Genomic DNA, 21348 nt, shown 5'->3' on the forward strand with positions numbered 1-21348 from the left:
AAATTAAGACGGCTCTCATTCAGTTCAATGGAATTTCTCATGTTGGGCGACTTGGGGCGACACAAGTCGGATCCCAAGTTGCGCTAGTGTGAACCAGCATTAAGCGAATGTATAGCCAAAATATTTATTTTTTAATGTTTTGGATAAAGGAGGGAAAGATTGACAGCAGAAAAAACTGGCCACTTGGTACTCTCCTCTTGCTATGAGGAAGGCTGCAACAGCCGAAACACGTTCACATTTAATGTACTGTATTCATAATATGTAGCCAATAAAGAGTGACAAGAGGAGTGTACCGAGTGGCCAGCTTTTTGCTGCTGCGCCTTAAAAATGTTGTTGGTTCCTTTTTTTTTTTTCTTAAACTTATTAAAACATTGGAATAATATAGAAACATTATTCAGACTTACATCCACATTGTATTTGTGATTACATAAGGCAAATGTATAGCCAATGCAATGTCTGTTATCATGGATAGAGTAGACCAGGATTCGATTCTGGTCTTGTGTTTAATTTTTTTGGGAAAAACAGGAAGTTATGCAAAATTCAAAATATTACAGTTGTCACCAAAACAAGAAGTTCCAGTGACAACTGTCTAAGAAGGTAATTCCTTTAACTTTATAGAGATTTCCTTTCAATTCCCGTTGCATCTCCAGGTCCGGAAGTGAAGGGAAATATCCTCACTGAGAGACAAACTGCAAAAAAATAAACTGGCAGGGGTGTTAACTCCTCTATCAAAAACTTGAAAAAATATTTTGGCTGCACATACAGTACACTTTAAATTAATACAAGTGTAACATTACATTACTAGGACCATGGGTTGTCACAGGAAGAAGAAGTCAGGGGGGCAGATTCATCAATAGATACGCCGGCGGATCTCCTGATCCGCCGTCGTATCTGTGAGACCCGACGGTCGGATCTGTGAGATCCGACGGTCGGAGCTATGCGAATGATTCATAAGAATCAGTTCCGCATAGATCTCCCTTAGATCCGACTGGTGTAAGTGACTTACACCAGTCGAATCTTAGGCTGTAATCTCCCGCCGGCCGCTAGGTGTCGTCGCTATTTTTTACACGTCGAATATGCAAATGAGGAAAACCGACGATTCACGTCCGTACGCCCGCCCGTCGCTCTTTTTCTACGTCGTTTGCGTTCGTCTTTTTCCGGCGGATAGCTACCCCTGCTAATATGAGGGGTAGCTAATGTTAAGTATGGCCGCCGTTCCCGCGCCGAGATTCAAAATTTTTACGTCGTTTGCGTAAGTCCGTCGGGAATCCCGATGGCCGCAATTGACGTACCGGCCGCTAACAATGACGTCCTAGCGACGTAATTTGGAGCATGCGCACTGGGCTTTTTCGCGGCGGCGCATGCGCAGTTAAATCGGCGCGGGAACGCACCTGATTTAAATTGTACACTCCCCCTAGCTGCGGAATTTGCATTCCGCCGGGGGGAGTTAGGATCCGACGGTGCAGTTTGCGAGGTAAGTGCTTGGTGAATGAATCATGCACTAGCCTCGCTAAATTGCACCGGCGGATCGTAAACCAGGTAGATCTAGCGGATCTAAAGATCCGCAGATCTACATGAATCCGGCCCAATATGTTTACTGCTCTTCCCCCCCATTGTACTAAGCAACTTAAACCCTGCCCATGTGTCATTTAGAACCTTCAGTGCAGATACTGCTCATTTGGCTTCACCTTATCTGCTTGTCACTAGTGTTGTAGTCACAATCATTGGGGGCTAAAGACACTGTGGCCCAGATTCACAAAGGAGATACGCCGTCGTATCTCTGAGTTGAGCCGTCGTATCTATGCGCCTAATTCTTAGAATCAGTTACGCATAGATATCCATTAGATCCGACAGGCGTAAGTCTCTTACGCCGTCGGATCTTAACTGCATTTTTTTTTTTGCCCGCTAGGTGGCGCTTCCGTCGAAATCCGCGTCGAGTATGCAAATTAGCTAGATACGCGAATTCCCGAACGTACGCGCGTCCGACGCAGTAAAGTTTCGACGTTTACATTAGGCTTTTCCTGGCGTAAAGTTGCCCCTGGGTCTATGAGGCGCAACCAATGTTATGTTTGGCCGTCGTTCCCGCGTCGAAATTTAAAAAAGTTACGTCGTTTGCGTAACTCGTCCGCGAATGGGGCTGGACGTAATTTACGTCCACGTCAAAACCAATGACGTCCTTGCGGCGTATTAGGAGAAATACCCACTGGGAGATTTCCACTGATGGCGCATGCGCCGTTCGTGAAAAACGTCAATCACGTCGGGTCACAGTAGTTTAACATAAAACACGCCCCCCCCCCCCTTCCACATTTGAATTAGGCGGGCTTACGCCAGCCGATTTACGCTACGCCGCCGCAACTTACGGAGCAAGTGCTTTGAGAATACAGCACTTGCCCGTGTAAGTTGCGGCGGCGTAACGTAAATCGGATACGTTACGCCGCCACAAATATACGCCATTCTACGAGAATCTGGCCCTGTATGACTGGGCTTTAAGCGATGAAGTGCAATAAAGGAAGTGGTAAGTGTCAAAGGTACTATTCTTTTGCTTACATGGCTGCCCATGATCTGCCTGAGGCTGGATGACTTCCTTAATAAACATATATGCTCTAGAAAAGTACATATAGGACATGCTGAGGGATAATTAGAATGGATAATTAAAACCGTATATATTTGTACTGAGACGATAATTAGCTGTTTTGCTGGACTTTCACATTAACATACTATATATGAGAGACAAGGGAGTGAACTGTCTTTTCTACCAACAGAGGGTAAGAATTGCAATTCATGCATGTGACTTAGAATGGGGGGTTCTGTTAAAAAAAACTAGTCTCAGTATGGGAACGTCTTTGTAGACCATAACATTCGGATTCCTTGTTTCTTTTGGAAAGCTGTAGTGGAAAAAATGACTGCTGTAAGCTGACTGGTTATGAACATAAATACTTACACAGTATCTCACAAAAGTAAATACATCCCTCACATTTTTGTAAATATTTTATTATATCTTTTCATGTGACAACACTGAAAAAATTACACTTTGCTACACTGTAAAGTAGTGAGTGTGCAGCTTGTATAAACCTCCATGCACACTGAAGCTCATAAATGGCCCTTTTTGGGAGTTTGGGTGTTTTTTTTCATAAACTCCCCTCTATGTTATCCTATGTGTCCGTGCACACATGAAAGTTTTTGGCCGTTTATCAGCAGTGGAGTTGATGGGCTGTTTTCTGAACGCTCTAAAATTGCATCAGGAGTCGTTTTTCTGACCACAAAAAACGCTAAATGCTGATAAACGTTTAAAAGCTTGGCTCACCAGCGTTCAACATTTTTGATTAATTGAAAAAAAAAATAGGCTCAGTGCACACTGGACTTTAAAATAACATTATAAAATTGTCAGCTTTGAAAAACTACTCCTGAACTATGCGATTTTAGAGCGTTCATAAAACAGCCCATAAACTACACTGCTGATAAACGTCCACGTGTGCATGAACACATAGAGTAAAAAAAAAAAACCCAAACTCCCAAAAAGGCAGTTTCATGAGCTTCAGTGTTCATGGAGCCTTAAAAAAAAAAAAAAAAAAATATATATATATATATATATATATATATATATATATATATATATATCTTGTGACATAGGGGATTGTTCAGCTCAGTGGTAGATGCGCTTTGGTGTAGTGAGTCCACGTCAGACAGGTGCTTATAGTTAAGGGCTGGGTAGGAACCCCTATGCAGGGGTTTAGATGTCAAACAAAGTGAAAATGCAAGCCCACCTGGCTACTCTTCAACAGCACTGCTGCTATAGGTACTGGTCCCTCAAAACACCAGCTCTTCCAGGCCCACAGTCTTGGATGCACATGGCTTCTTAAGCACGTACAGGCTTCATGCCCCTCAATGCACACGTAGCTTCTGTCTTCACACAGAGGCACTGCTCCAACTCCACCTTCTGCTCTCACCAGCCCCTTGTTATATGGGCTGTGTGCACCTGGGCACACACTCTGCTGGCTGTCCACAAGACCCAGACACAGGGTTGGAGATTCCATCCCACTCAAAACTCTGATGGATCTCCAAACTACAGAGCCTGAGCAGTTTTCTAGGTTTCAAATCTCCGCTCTGCCGATATGCAGACTCTTTGTCCACTTTAACCTAATTTTCATAGGGACAGAGCCTCGCTCTGCCACAAAATATATATATATATATATATATATATATATATTAACCGCTAATGCGGAAAAACTAAAATGTTAAAAGACTCACTGTAAAGCGTTTTTATAACATTATTTTTACGTCCAGTGTGCATGGAGCCTAAAAGTGTAAATTTGCTGTCCCCTCAAAATTACTCAACACGGCCATTGATGTCTAAACGGCTGGCAACAAAAGTGAGTACACCCCTAAGTGAAAATGTCCAAATAGGGCCCAAAGTATCAATATTTTGTGTGGCCACCATTATTTTCCAGCGCTGCCTTAACCCTTTTGGAGTTCACCAGAGGTTCACAGGTTGCCACTGGAGTCCTCTTCCACTCCTCCATGACGACATTATGGAGCTGATGGATGTTAGAGACCTTGCCAGGGGCGTGGGGCAGGCATGCAATTGGTGCTGGTGTACTGGCAGTCTTCCTGCATGTAGCCCCTGGTTCCATAGAGGTTGCACATTTTTACTGCATGTTCTGAAAATGCACAAAATGTCCTGCATGGTGCACTTTCAGAAAATGCAGCAAAAATGTGCAACCTAAAAGTCTGAGGGACTGCGGCTAAGGAAACCCGCCAGTACACCAGCACTGCAGCCAAACCGCAGCACACCAGTGTGAGCCCAACGGCTTGTATTCACTTGCAGCAGGCACTGCCACTCCTCTGAAAACTGATCCATGCTCAGGTCACCTTTCAGAGGCATTTGACAGGCAGTGAGTTGATATTACATTCCTTGTCTGTTTTAACCCCCTAAATGCCAATCCCTTCAGGTAATGGCACGGTTCACTTTGAACTTCATATTTCTATTACTCTCTGTAGGTATTAGATGTGCTCTCACCTTATTGTTTGCACATCTAATACCGAAGGGTACTTTTACACTCGGCTGTTCGACAATTCGTCATATTACGAATTTTATGGGCCGTCCGCGCCAAATTTGAGTAGCGCGTCACGGCCCATAATTTACTGCGGCATCGCAGTGCATTGCTGGCTGATTGGACAAGCATGCACTATGACCCGCATGCTTGGCCAATCACAGCGCCGTCTGTACAGAGAGCCGTAATTGGCCAAAGCCAGGGTGGCTTTGGCCAATTATGTCTCAGGGGGTTTAGTACACGCCCCACACTATATAAGGCTGCCTGCGTGGCATTGTATATATATTTACACACTGTGTTCAGTTTAGCTAGATACGTTCCTGTATTCTCTTCCTAATATACTGACAGGCAGGCAGGTGATTGTGCTAGCTTCAGTATTTTCACTTAGTGTACTGTGTATTTTGCACAGTGTGCACCTAAAGCTTACCTGAATACAAATTGCTGGTGTTCTCATACAAATACAGGCACGGACCTGCAGTATTTTGACTTACAGTCCCGGTCTTGTTTGCACCGCCTGTATACTTTTGGGTGCGGGGTTCCCCTTAATATCCATACAAGACCCAAAGGGGCTGATAATGGCCTGGGGGGGGGGGGGGGGGACCCATGCCATTTTTCTCAATGATTTTCATCCATATTGCCGGGACCAGACATTACATTTAAACTTCTCCACAACTTTATCCTTGACCTGTCTGGTGTGTTCCTTGACCTTCATGATGCTGTTTGTTCACTAAGGTTCTCTAACAAACCTCTATGGGTTTCACAGAACAACTGTATTTATACTGAGATTAAATTACACACAGGTGGACTCTATTTACTAATTAATGACTTCTGAAGGCAATTGGTTTCTCTAGATTTTAGTTAGGGGTATCAGAGTAAAGGGGACTGAATACAAATGCACACCACAATTTTCACTTATTTATTTGTAAAAAAAAATTAAAACCATTTATAATTTTCCTTCCACTTGACAATGATGTGCCACTTTGTGTTGGTCTATCACATAAAATCCAATAAAATAAATTTACGTTTTTGGTTGTAACATGACAAAATGTGGAAAATTTCAAGGGGTATGAATACTTTTTCAAGGCACTGTATGTATGTTTGTAGTAAATGTATTAATTTGTTAAGATATCAGTCCAATCTGTAATGATAAAATGACACCAAGGTATGTGTTCTTATTTTCTATATATATTTTCACTCATATATTACTTCTTACTACATGTAGAACAATGTTTTAGCAACTTTCCTTAACCACTTCCCGCCCGGCCTATGGCCGATTTACGTCCGGGAAGTGGTTATGAAATCCTGACAGGACGTTCCAGAACGTCCTGCAGGATTTCATACCGCGCGCCCGTGGGGGCGCGCAGCGCGGCGATCGGTGATGCAGGGTGTCAGTCTGACACCCTGCTTCTACGATCTCGGTAAAGAGCCTCCGGCGGAGACTCTTTACCATGTGATCAGCCGTGTCGAATCACGGCTGATCACGATGTAAACAGGAAGAGCCGTTGATGGCTCTTCCTCACTCGCGTCTGACAGACGCGAGTAGAGGATAGCCGATCGGCCGCTCTCCTGACAGGGGGGGTTCGCGCTGATTGTTTATCAGCGCAGCCCCCCCCCTCGGATCGCCACACTGAACCACCAGGGATGCCCACCCTGGACCACCAGGATGGGCAAAAAAAAAAAAAAGCCTGCAAAAAAAAAAGTCTAAAAAAATAAAAATAAAAAAGCATTCAAAAAAATAAAAAGATGCCAATCAGTGCCCACAAATGGGCACTGACTGGCAACCTGGCAAAATCAGTGCTGCCCCACAGTGTCCATCAGTGCCACCCCAGTGTCCATCAGTGCCACCCCACAGTGTCCATCAGTGCCACCCCACAGTGCCCATCCATGCCCAGTGCCCACCTATCAGTGCCCATCTGTGCCACCCATATGTATCCATCAGTGCCACCCATAAGTGCCGCCCATGAGTGCCCATCTGTGCCGCCTATGAGTGCCCAGTGCCGCCCATGAGTGCCCATCAGTGCCGCCTATGTGTGCCCATCAGTGCCGCCTATGTGTGCCCATCAGTGCCGCCTATGTGTGCCCATCAGTGTCGCATACCAGCGCCGCCAATCAGTGCCACCTCATCTGTGCCCATCAGTACTACCTCATCGATGTCCATCAGTGCCATCTCATCGGTGCCCATTAGTGCCGCCATATCAGTGCCCGTAATTGAAAGGGAAAACTTATTTACAAAAAAATTAACAGAAAAAAATAAAAACTTATTTTTTTTTCCAAAATGTTCAGTCTTTTTTTTGTTGTTGCACAAAAAAAAAAAAATCGCAGAGGTGATCAAATACCACCAAAAGAAAGCTCTATTTGTGGGGAAAAAAGGGACGCCAATTTTGTTTGGGTACAGTGTAGCATGACCGCGCAATTGCCATTCAAAATGCGACAGTGCTGAAAGCTGAAAATTGGCTTGGGCGGGAAGGTGCGTAAGTGCCTGGTATGGAAGTGGTTAAAGTGAACCTTTGTGCAGCCTGTGGTCAGCCAGCTATTTACATTTGCAAAGTAGGCACTACAATTGATACTACCTTCCCCTATCAATACAGTGCTTGTTGATGGAAGAATCCCTCCTACTGAGCCATTTATTCTTCATAACACTGTATTTAAAGTATAACTGAAGGCAAAACATTTTTTTTTTAGTTTTGGACATAGGGGATTAGAACCCCTATTAGGTAGTTATTGCTGCCTGAGCCCCCCTCTCTGTACCCTCTCTATTTGCCATGTTTACCATTATCATTGTAAGTTAAAGTAAAAGAAAATGACTAATTTTGGGTTGTCACCAGAAAGGTAATAGAGGGGGGGTGGCAGAGGGTGTGTCCTATGCCTACATACTTTTGCTAAGTGTCTTTCATTCCCATCTCAAAAAGTTGGAGGATATGGTTATGTGCTGTGAGCTGTTGATATAGTAACTATTTGGCCTCATGTACAGTGAGCATAAAAATTGTTGCTTATACAGGCTTTGGCTTTTTTTCTTTCAGCCTGTAGAAACAATGCTAGCCTATGTGTCCATGCACATTTGGGCACTTACAAGCATATTTGTAGGGGAAAGTTTACAGCAGTGGTGGCTGGTGCTCCAACGGTTAGGGGGCGGCAGACAGACCTGACCACGGACCCCCCCGTCACTCCAGCCCGTACCGTGCACCATACCCACACACCCCCACCAGGTCATCGGCTCACTCACCCTGTGCTGCCACCGGCAGGGCTGCTGATAGGGGGGGACCACCAGTCCTCCTGTAGGGGGCCCAGCCACACAGGGGGAATTGGTGTGGTCAGGCGGAGGGGCAAATACAGGAGGATGCCCTGTGTGGCTCTCTGCAGCCTGCCAGGTAGGCTGTACAGGGCCCCGTGATTTGTAACAGCAGCCCTGGCCACCGGACTGACATGTGGAGGCGGCTGCAGCGGCTTCCCCCCTCAGTCTTCTCCGTATCCTGGCCTTTGTGTCCCCCTCTGTTGCTCGGGCTTCCCCTGCGTTTCCTAGGCATCACGGCAGCCGTGCGTCTCCTCCCTCCTCCTAGGCCAATAAGGATGGCTTCTCTTTTCGAACAATTGGGAAACAGGTCTCAGGTCCCACTTCCTGATTGGTCGGGAGGAGAATCAAGTGTGATAATAGCGAATATTCATTAGCTATTGTCACACAGCTAGGTGGGCTCAGGGTGCAGTGCTCTGCATCCCTAGCCCACCATTTTTTAAGCCTATTAGAGCCTCTGGTTTTAACCACGTGCTTTAGAGAAAAAAAAATCTCATTGGAATCCATGCGTCTGGTGCCCCGCATGTAGATTAGGGGACTGGACGCATGGATAGGGGGCGGTGCTCCTGCACCCCTAATGGACGGGCCGACACTGGTTTACAGGCTAAAAAAAAACAGAGGAGCTTTTGGGCAGAAAAAAATGCTTAACGTGTGTGTAAACATGGGGCCAGATTCTCGTCCAGCGGCGTATCTCTGCGGCGGTTTAACGTATCCGATTTACGTTACGCCGCCACAACTTAGACGGGCAAGTGCTGTATTCTCAAAGCACTTGCTTCGTAAGTTGCGGCGGCGTAGCGTAAATCGGCCGGCGTAAGCCCGCCTAATTCAAATTTGGATCAGGGGGGCGTGTTTTATGTAAATATACTGTGACCCGACGTGATTGACGTTTTTCACGAACGGCGCATGAGCTGTCCGTGGAAATCTCCCAGTGTGCATTGCTCTTAATACGCCGCAAGGACGTATTGGTTTTGACGTGGACGTAAATTACGTCCAGCCCTATTCACGGACGAGTTACGCAAACAACGCAAAATTTTCAAATTTCGTTGCGGGAACGACGGCCATACTTAACATTGATACGGCGCACTTATGCCACCATATAGCAGGGACAACTATACGCCGGGAAAAGCCTAACGTAAACTGCGTAAATTTACTGCGTCGGCCGGGCGTACGTTTAGGAATTTGCATATCTTGCTGATTTACATATTCCGACGAGTAAATCAGCATACACGCCCCTAGCGGTCAGCTTAAAAATGCAGTTACGATCCGACGGCGTAAGAGACTTACGCCTGTCAGATCTAACAGATATCTATGCGTAACTGATTCTAAGAATCAGACGCATAGATACGACCGGCCGGACGCAGAGATACGACGGCGTATCTGGAGATACGCCGGCGTAAGTGCTTTGTGGATCTGCCCCATGGTGTTTAGGTGTGTCAAGCATCAAGTGTACATTTTTTGGGGGAAATGTCTACGAATGCAAATGGGCATAAATGTGCCTAAATGCGTGTACAAATATGCTCCATAGGAGTGTTATTAATGCTGCTTTTTTTTTTCTGCCCGCAGTTCTGTCATTTTTTGTGTTGCCGTCACGGGCGTAGGAACCGGGGGGGACGCATCCCCCCCAGGAAATAATGCAGGGGGGACATGTATGGTAAAATCCCCCCCAGATGTGACAGCGCAGTCACTAAATTGTGTGCCCGCTGGCGCCGACTCACTGGCTGCCGCGTGCGCTCCTGGCTGGCTCCCTTTCCTCCTGTGCGTCTCCTCGCCCCCCCCATGGAGGATTGATTTGGTACATTCCAGTTCCACCGACGTGCGCCGCGTGACGTCACGCCGGCGGCCGGAGGTGAGAGGTGAGAGAGGGAGGAGGGAGCGAGAGTGACTGTCGGCGTCAGAGAACAAGTCATGACTCACGAGGAGCCTGCTGCTGCGCCTGGGCCTGCCTTACTGATTACAGTAAAAACTGGTAAGAGCACCACCTGTAGTGTGTATGTACTCTCCTATGCAGTGTGCTGCCATACCGACCTATACTGCCGCTCAGGAACACCCACAGGTGTAAATGAAGGCCTTGGTGCACCAGCCACCCGTACAAGGGCTCTACTATATCAGCTCCGGCCATTTCATGACATAAGCTCTATATTAAAGCAGATAATTCATATTTAGTGACCAGAGAAAAGAGCATGCCTGATAGAAATGACTAGTCATGACACACCTCTTATCTGTAATGCCTGCAGCATGTGGAAGCTGGGAGGATAATTCTGCCTTTTGTAGTAACTTCAATGTAAACTTTTAGTATTAACATACAATCTGTGAGGAGTTACAAATGATTTTAGTTTAATAAATCCAGTCAGTCTGTGGTGCATTTTCTATGACATCATACTATCACACATACAGCATTGAAGCCATCTTCTGTCCTCTCTGTGACCACCGATGATGTAACTTGGGATACCGGTGTCTGCACCCTACTCCATTCCTGTAGATGCATGGAGTGTACACAGGGCCGGTGATCTGCCAATATGGTTCCTGTAAGAACTGCGCAGGCACCTCTATGATCAGTGCTCTCTACGGCAGCCGCATGCTTCCTCTAGCACCGGTAAAAAGTATGAAAGTATTGTGTATTGGGGAGGAGGGGGGGGTGTTGGACTGAGCTGAGGACCTCAATGTTTTTTTTTTTTCTTTAGTCAGAGAAGGCAAGCTCAAAATAACAAACATTTTTTTAAACTGCTATTTTTTATTAAAAAAATGATGGTCACCTCAGCCTGGGGTGACCATAATTTTTTAAATACAAAATAGCAGTTTAAAAAAATGTTTGTTATTTTGAGCTTGCCTTCTCTGACTAAAGAAAAAAAAACATTAATTGCAGCCTCACTGTGCCACCAAACTCAGTCAGTGTGCCATCACATGCAGCCACTGTGCCCATCAATTGTCGCCACTGTGCTTATCACACGCAGTCACTGTGCCATCACATGCAGCCACTGTGCCCATCAATTGTCGCCACTGTGCTCATCACATGCAGCCACTGTGCCATCACATGCAGCCACTGTGCCATCACATGCAGCCACTGTGCCATCACATGCAGCCACTGTGCCCATCAAACGTAGTAGCCACTGTGCCCATCAATTGTCGCCACTGTGCTCATCACACGCAGCCACTGTGCTCATCACACGCAGCCACTGTGCCATCACATGCAACCACTGTGCCATCACATGCAGCCACTGTGCCATCACATGCAGCCACTGTGCCCATCAAACGCAGCCACTGTGCCCACCAATTGTCACCACTGTGCCCAAATGCATCCACTGTGCCAATTACACACAGCCACTGTGCCCATCAAACGCAGCCACTCTTCGCATTACCCTCTCTGGATTGCTTTAATAGTTTGATTTATTGGCTTGAGATACGAATATACCTGGCGAGTAAAAATGCTGTCCCCCCCAGATTTGTAAGGGTTCCTACACCCATGGTTGCCGTGTGTGCATGCACCCTTACCAGGGGGTCTCTGAGCCCACAAAGGGTTCTTGTTCAAGAAGTTGAGAAAGACTTGCAAAGTGAGTTTGGCCTACCGTATAAAAAATAACAGTATAATATTTTTTATTGTTCTAATCATCCTCAGTAAGGTAAGCCTGTTATTTATTTTATACATAGAATTCTTTTCCTACAAAGCCATATACTGTAAGTGATGTACACTTTATAAAAACCTACAAATAGTAGAAAGAAAAACCAACACACCTGAGCTAGACCTGACTTTGTAGAAGACCGCTGTCTGCCTATTCTGTTTCACAACCTGCGTGATAGGAGAATGTCGCTTACATTACATCCAATATATCTGATTGAGTTCAGACCCTGAGCTACAAGGAATAAGATACAAGACATTCTTTGAAAAGTAAAAAAGAAGAAAATGAAAACACTGGGAAGAAATCGGAGACTACTTGTGCTAGTTAATCAGCAGCGTGTTGCGGTGACATAACACACAGACAAAACATTATGTACGGCACAGGCGGTACAGTACAGAGCTCAGAGGTTGCTTACATAAAGGAAGGCATGGGGCATTCAAGTGCATTTCAGTGGGCACAGTGCCACTCAGAGCTCATCACTGAATAATCAATGCCAGACTCGCTGCTCTGTGTTTCACTTCTGCCTGTATTTCTGGATTCAAATCTTTTAAACAACAAGGACACAAAGGGAAATAAAGTGGTATTGAACCCAAAATGTAATATGTTGCAGCTTACCAATCATTAGATGTGGGGGCTGAATCCATTTTCTTTTCTTTGGCTCTTTTTCCCCTGGTGATCAGTACAGTAACACACCTCCAGTATTAGTGAGACACCACTCTGGATGAATGAGAACAGGAGGCACAGTAGCATTGTCAGTCTGGGGGGGGGAGGGGAGTGTTAGATATACTAGCAGATTTAAATACACTAACAAATTAAAGTCAAATTTCAGCTCACACTTAATAATCAGTTACAGCAAGTGTTTTTTTTTTCCTTTTGGGATTAGGGCCAGTTTACACCACATACAGTCCAGCAGGGCCGGACTGGCCTACCGGGATACCGGGACATTTCCCGGTAGGCTGCCTACCCTGGGGCTGCTTTGGGTAAGCTGTGGCCGCAGTGCAGCACTCCCCTCCCTCTCCTCCTCCACTACATGATGTCCCTCACATCCCAGTCATTTTTCATCTCCAGCTGTGTGCGTCTCGGGGCCGAGTGTGAAAAGTTTGGCTGCGCTGTGAGAGAAAAGTTCCGCCCTTCTCCTAGACCAGCTTACTCGTGTGATAGACAGAACACTGTGTCTATTACACTAACAAGCTGGTCTAGGAGAAGGGCGGGACTTTTCTCTCACAGCGCAGCCAAACTTTTCACACTCGGCCCCGAGACGCACACAGCTGGAGATGCACGCTGACTGTGATGTGAGGCTGCATTATGGGCTAAGGCTGCGATTATGGGCCCGGTAAGGCTGCGATTATGGACCCGGTAAGGCTGCGATAATGGGCCCGGTAAGGCTGCGATTATGGGCCCGGTAAGGCTGCGATTATGGGCCCGGTAAGGCTGCGATTATGGGCCCGGTAAGGCTGCGATTATGGACCCGGTAAGGCTGCGATTATGGGCCCGGTAAGGCTGCGATTATGGGCCCGGTAAGGCTGCGATTATGGGCCCGATAAGGCTGAGATTATGGGCCCGGTAAGGCTGAGATTATGGGTATGGTAAGGCTAAGATTATGGGCATGGTGGCCCCCCCCCGTTCTCTGCTCCAGGGGGCCCATGCCTGAAGCTGTGTAAGGGGCCCCAAAATTTCTGCGATTATGGACCCGGTAAGGCTGCGATTATGGGCCCGGTAAGGCTGAGATTATGGGCCCGGTAAGGCTGAGATTATGGGCCCAGTAAGGCTGAGATTATGGGTATGGTAAGGCTAAGATTATGGGCATGGTGGCCCCCCCCCCCGTTCTCTGCTCCAGGGGGCCCATGCCTGAAGCTGTGTAAGGGGCCCCAAAATTTCTGATGGCAGCCCTGAGTACAGTGCTAATACTCCCTCCTATTGATCCCTGTGTATTTAAAGCTAAGGTTCAGGCTCAGTTCACCCTTTTTGTATCGCAGTCAGGGCACTATCTGCATGTAGTTTACATGCACTCCCTGCGCTTGCATGGGTTTCCTCTAGGTACGCTGGTTTTCACCCACACCCAAAAGACAGCTGGTAGGTTAATTGACTCCTGTCTAAATTGGCTGTAATATATGTATGTATCTGAGACAGATTGTAAACTCCTTGAGGGGACAGACTGATATGAATGTACAGTATAAATTGTCAGCTCTATATAAATACATGAAAAATAGATAATAAATTGCTTTCTTTTAATCGATCTCTGGCAGTCACACTCTAGGATGTATGAAGGAGATTTGTTGGCACTGGACTAGGTAGAAGGACATGATCGCTGTGATGGCAATACTCAGAAGGTCTACTGATTATCAGAAACATAAAGAAAGGCATCAATAAGATCCCCAGTTCTCCTAAGAGCCTTTATAGCTACATTCCTCCCCACAGACAGCTGTGCCATCAATACTTCAATGTCCCTGACATCCAGTCCGGTTTCATCTTCAGACTCCTCCCCAAAAGCCTGAAAGATGGCCCCATCTGCCATGTAAGATGCAATATTCTCTTTTCCTATTAGCTTTCCTTTGGAGATCAGTCTGATCTTCTCTGGTGGAGTTTTTAGATGCTGGCACAGAAACAAAAACATTTCTTCGCCACTTTCACTCTTTGGCACTCTGACTTCTGATTTTCCGTGCTTGTTTTTCATTTTTATCACAAAGTGATTCGCCTGTTCTTGCTTTTCGGAATCATTTCCATCATCTGTATCGGTGCCTTCTGGAAGGCGGGCGCTCTCTTTTGTTTCTGGAACTTCTGAACATCGGAGCTTATGTGTAATCCAGTGTTTTTCTTGGCAGTCTTTGGAGCTGTGCACAAAAGATGAGATTATTAATATGTGAAGTAAAGAACTATTTGTTATGTAATGACGTGGTAATGTATTTCCACCTTTGAAGCCAAATTGGGATAGTACCTACTTTATATGTTACGTGTACCCATTCAAGGAGCATTTTTAGAACATATTTAACCCCTTCCATACAGAGCACTTATACACCTTCCCGCCCAGACCAATTTTTAGCTTTCAGCGCTGTTGCACTTTGAATGACAATTGCGCGGTCCTGCTACACTGTACCCAAACTACATTTTTATTATTTTGTACCCACAAATAGAGCTTTCTTTTGGTGGTATTTGATCACCTCTGGGATATTTATTTTCTGCAAAAAAATAAATAAAAAATGACCGAAAATTTAGAAAAAAAAACGTTTTGTTTCTATTATAAAACATTGTAAATAAGTACGTTTTCTCCTTCACTGATGGGCACTGATGGTACTGCACTGACGGGCACTGATAAGGCGGCACTGACGGGCACCGATGAGGTGGCACTGATGTGGGGGCATTGATAGGCACTAATATGCGGCACTGATGGACGGCACGGATGGGCACTGATAGGCGGCACGGATGGGCTTGGATAGGCGGCACGGATGGGCATGGATAGGCGGCACGGCTGGGCACGGATAGGCAGCACGGATGGGCACTGATAGGCAGCACAGAAGGGCACTGATAGGCGGCACAGAAGGGCACTGATAGGCGGCACAGAAGGGCACTGATAGGCGGCACGGATGGGCATAGATGGGCACTATTGTATGTGTTTTACTAATGGATGCCAATCAGTGCCAAACAATGCCTGCCAATCAGTGATGCCCATTGTGGGCACTGATTGGCATCCATTGCGGCACTAATTGGCATCCATCTTTTGTGTCCTCATCCCTGGTGGTCTAGGGTGGCATACCTTTATTTTTATTTGTTTAATTCCTGGTGGTCCAGTGGGCATCCCTGGTGGTCCAGTGGGCATCCTCGGGGGGGGGCTGTCACAGGAGCAGCCGATCGGCTCTCCTCTACTCGCGTCTGACAGACGTGAGTGAGGAAAAGCGGGGTGTCAGACTGACAGCCTGCAACAACGATCGCCGCGATGCGCACCCCCGGGGGCGCGCAGCGGATCAGAATCCTGAGGACGTCATATGACGTCCAGTCAGGAATCTACAACCACTTTGCCGACGTCAATCTGTCATTGGCGGGCGGCAAGTGGTTAATTACTATAATATTTAAAGCGGAGTTCCACTCAAAAGTGGAACTTCCGCTTGAACCACTCCTCGCCCCCTTACATGCCACATTTGGCATGTCATTTTTTTGGTTGGGGGGAGGAGGGGCTTCGTTAGGAGTGGGACTTCCTGTCCCACTTCCTCCTTCCGCCCAGGGACCGCTTAGGCGACTCGTCATATCGCCTCAGGCAGCCCCTCCCTGTAGGCGATCGACTGTCCACTCCTAGAGCACAGCGCGGCTCGCGCATGTGCAGTGAGTGCCCGGCCGTGAAGCTGAAAGCGGTCACGGCTGGGTGCCCACAGTCTGAATGGAGGCGCCGGCGGAGAGAGGGGAGGAGAGCAGCGATGCTCCGGGCGGCCACGTCGCTGGACAGTGGAGTATCTGTTTATTAAAAGTCAGTAGCTACACTTTTTGTAGCTGCTGACTTTTAAGTACTTAACCCTCGGACCATATTGCTGGTCAAAGACCAGAGCACTTTTTGCGTTTCGGCACTGCGTCGGTTTAACTGACAATTGCATGGTCGTGCGACGTGGCTCCCAAACAAAATTGGCGTCCTTTTTTCCCCACAAATAGAGATTTCTTTTGGTGGTATTTAATAAAAAAAATTGGGCTAACTTTACTGTTGTCTTTTTTTTAAGTACTTACGCACTTACAGTGAAGAAATGTCATCAGCACACCAAGGATTCCTCAAAAGGGTTCATAGCTTTACTCACATGGTCACAAGGTACACATGCCACCGTATGCGACCATGTGAATAAAGCTATGAACCCTTTTGAGCAATCCTTGGTGTAATGGTGACATTTATTCACTCTTACTGCTGGGTCGCACTTGTGCGATGTCAGATATCGCATGCGATTCACACTGCATTGCTGCGCAGATCACATGCGATGTCTGTGCAATACAAATTCAGCCATACAATATGTAGGACCCTTTTTTTTGTCCGCACCAGGATCGGATTGCATGGGTGTTCACACCCACGCAATCTGATTTCTTTCATAGTTCACAGTTCGCCTGCGATCTGCGAACCGATATTGGGGTGTCAATAACTTTGTATTGACACTGCCAGCGGTTCGCATAGGGCAGTGTGAACTGACGGCGATTCAGGTGCGATGAGGGAACAGGCACTGGATTCGCAGAATTCTTCGCTTTGCACCAGTGTGAACCGAGCCTTACTGTACAGGAATGGACAGGCAGGTAAGTAGTTTTAATGCAGATGAAACTACGCATGTATCTTCTGCATTGAAAATCCTGCCTGCCCGCCAATTTTTCTTCCTAGCCTCTGGTGAAAGTCCCACTTTCACCAGTGTTTGATCTGCAGCTGCCATGGGGCTACACATGGGATCAGTTTATAACACCAGTCATTTGATGGCTTGACAGTTCATGAGAGCACCAGCAAAAGTGACAGTTATTCACAGCATGCCTTGAGTGTAACTGTTTCGGGGAACCATCACATACATCGCTGGGTTTCGTTCTGCTTTAAGCACTGGTAAGCTCTGTTTTATTTGTGTTCCTGGGTTTAATCAGGCTTCAGGGCTCCTTTACGCCTAAATTCCACAGGAACGCGGTCCATGTTTCTGTGCGATTCCTGCACATTCCCATGTGGTGCGATTTTTCAGCCCCTTTTATTTGAATGGGCTGCAAATGGCATCTGAATGCAGAAAAAGTAGGACCTGCTTTACACGATGCATAAAATTCGGTGCTTACAAACGCAGTGCGTTAGCGATATGCGTTTGGGGTGTTGTTAACATTGTTGGCACCCACGGCTGATCGCTAAGGCAATGCATTCTGAGCGCGGTGTGGGAAACGGGTATGGCACGCTCCTTTCATCACCGCGTTTTGGTGTGAACGGGCCTGTAAGGTTAAATCACCTTTATAGAGAACGGATCATGGACATATCACTTCCCCCCAATCTCACAAGCACTATGACGTGGGCTGACCCTCAGTGGGCAGTGCAATCACATCTCACTCTGTAAACTGCAACCTTTTATATGCAGGATACACTTCCGAATAAACCTTTCCATTGGTAAAGACAAATCTTATGCTGTACTAGGTATGTGCACTTAGATAAGAGGAGTAGGAGCCATCTCACCAGAACATCTCCCCTCTACACCGAGCACATCGCTTCATCCGAGGCCTACACTCCACGCACTCCTCACACACGCCGGCCATCTCTATAGCAACAGGCTAGAAACCTAGGTCTGCACCCCTTCCAGCACTTTCCATTCTTGAAAACGAATATATAAAAATGTACATATTCTATGAGTTTAACGTACAATTTTTATTTTTATTTTTTATAAATTTGCCATTTACAGAAAAAATAAAAAAGCAGAATGTATCGAATCTGCGCATCAATACATTTATATAATATAGGGATGGTACTGTGGGGACATCTAGTGGCGAGGTTTGGTACTGCCATGTTGCACAGTAAAGCCTTGTGACACATTTGTCTCATTCCATTACATAGCACAAAAATAAAATTCCTCATTTCAGGACAGTGGGCAGAGCTAAGCAAATCACTCCTTAAAATTCTGGTTCCTCCCCCCCTCCGGTGTCCCATTTGGCACCTTTCAGGGGGGAGGGGGGGAACAGATACCTGTCTAATACAGGTACTATATATATATATATATATATATATATATATATATATATATATATATATATATATATATATATCTACAGTAAAACCTTGGATTGCAAGCATAATTCGTTCCAGAAACATACTTGTAATCCAAAGCACTTGTATATCAAAGACAATTTCCCCATAAGAAATAATGGAAACTCAAATAATTCGTTCCACAACCATTTATTCATAGGTCCTTCAGTTTATAGTCCATATAAAAAGATTATAGCAATGTGACCAGGTTGTGTAACCATAAAATGTCCATCCACAAATGACAGCCCCCCCCCCCCCTCCAAGGGGATTAGAAGCAAAATCCAGCAGGAGCTACATATAAATATAAAATATAAATCTTTTATCCAGCAGGAGCTACGTATATATAAGAGAAGAGAGGAGTAACTAAGTGTAGTAATATGGTTACATTTAATGAAGGTACAACATTTAGCAACACATGGTTGAAACAATAAAAGTGGCACATCTGAGTATGCAGGGATCCAGGGTAACCTGTTTTTTGGGTCAATTCTCCTTTAACCACTAGCCGACCAGCCATACGGCGGCAGGTCGGCTCGGCTGCACGAAATCACGTAACTATACTTCACTTCGCATTCCAGCTATTGGGGGCGTGTGCCCCCTGCTCGCCCCTGGTGCCGACGTGCGTCCCTGGCGGGCGCGATCACCGCCGGGCACCCGCGATCGCTCGTTACAGAGCGAGAACCGGGAGCTGTGTGTGTAAACACACAGCTCCCAGTCCCGTCAGGGGGAGAAATGACTGTTCGTCTGTTCATACAAGGTATGAACAGCGATCAGTCATTTCTCCTAGTCAGTCCCACCGCCCCTTCAGTTAGCACACACCTAGGGAACATAATTAACCCCTTCCTTGCCCCCTAGTGTTAACCCCTTCCCTACCAGTGGAATTTTTACAGTAATCAATGCATTTTTATAGCACTGATCGCTATAAAAATGCCAATGGTCCCAAAAATGTGTCAAAATTGTCCGCCATAAGGTCGCAGTACCGATAAAAATCGATAATCGCTGCCATTACTCGTAAAAAAAAAATATTAATAAAAATGCCATAAAACTATCCCCTATTTTGTAGACGCTATAATTTTTGCGCAAACCAATCAATAAACGCTTATTGCGATTTTTTTTTACAAAAAATATGTAAAAGAATACGTGTCGGCCTAAACTGAGGAAAATTTTTATTTTTTTATATATTTTTGGGGGATATTTATTACAGCAAAAAGTATTAATTTTATTTCAAAATTGTCGCTCTATTTTGGTTTATAGCGCAAAAAATAAAAACCGCAGAGGTGATCAAATACCACCAAAATAAAGCTCTATTTGTGGGAAAAAAAGGACGCCAATTTTGTTTGGGAGCCACGTCGCACGACCGCGCAATTGTCAGTTAAAGCGACGCAGTGCCGATTCGCAATAAGTGGCCCAGTCATTGACCAGCAAAATGGTCCGGGGCTGAAGTGGTTAAGGGGGTGTAACAAGGGGCGTGTCCTATGCCTTCATGCATTTGCTAGTAGGTGTCCCTCATTCCCATCTCAAAATGTTGAGAGGTATGTCACTGAGTGTGTCGATGGACGCACACAGCCCGGCTCAGGAGCACACGCATATGGCTCAGAACATGGCTTGCTATGAGAGCACAATCAGGACAGGAAGAGCAGACTCCCAGGTAATACTGGGTGGGGAGCGGAGGAAGATCACTCCGTCAGGGAAGGCAAGGAACGGGCATGCACCCAAAACTGAAGAAATATTTTGTCCGCTCCGACCAGCACATGATCATCAGAAAGGGGCACAGATAATGGAAAAAAATTACACCCCCTAAGCTAGTGGGAGCGGGGGGTGTAATTCAGATTTTTTTTTTTTTTTATTCTGCACTGACTGTCTTTGAAATTGCCCCAGCCCCATTTCAAATCCAATCCAGGGACAAAACCAGGGACAGACCTGGTCCGGGGACAGTGTCCTCAATCCAGAGACTGTACCCGGAAACCGGGGATGTCTGGTCACCCTACACTAAGGGACCATCCACCTTGTTGACGAAGACCATTGTGAGTAAGCCGCAGTCATTACCAGAGCAGTCTTCTCACCAGTACCAGAGCAGTCTTCTCTACTCCCTGTCAGTACACTCCCCCCCAGTTAGAAAGACCTCCTTAGGAAACACTTAACCCCTTGATTGCCCCTTAGTGTTAACCCCTTCCCTGCCAGTGACATTTACACAGTAATCAGTGCATTTTTATAGCACTGATCGCTGTATAAGTGTCACTGGTTCAAAAAAAAGTGTCAAAAGTGTTTGATCTGTCCGCCGTAATGTCGCAGTCCCGCTAAAAACGCTGATCACCGATATTACTAGTAAAAAAAAAAATAATAATAAAAATGCCATAAATATATCCCCTATTTTGTAGACGCTATAAATTTTGCGCAAACCAATCAATATACACTTATTGCGATTTTTTTTTTACCAAAGATATGTAGAAGACTACATATTGGCCTAAACTGATGAAAAAATTATTGGGGATATTTATTATAGCAAAAAGCAAAAACGATGGTAAAGCTTTACCGCCGACGCCGCCCCAGTTTGAAAGGGGGTCTTAAAGTGGTCAATGAAGGCTGCAAATATAGGGAGATTAAAAAAACTTTTAAAATGTCATTAGCATGTTAAAAGCTTATATTACATTTTTGTGACTGGGTTTAGATCTATTTTAAATC

Source organism: Rana temporaria, chromosome 9, assembly GCF_905171775.1.
Source record: "Rana temporaria chromosome 9, aRanTem1.1, whole genome shotgun sequence".
NCBI lineage: Eukaryota > Metazoa > Chordata > Amphibia > Anura > Ranidae > Rana > Rana temporaria.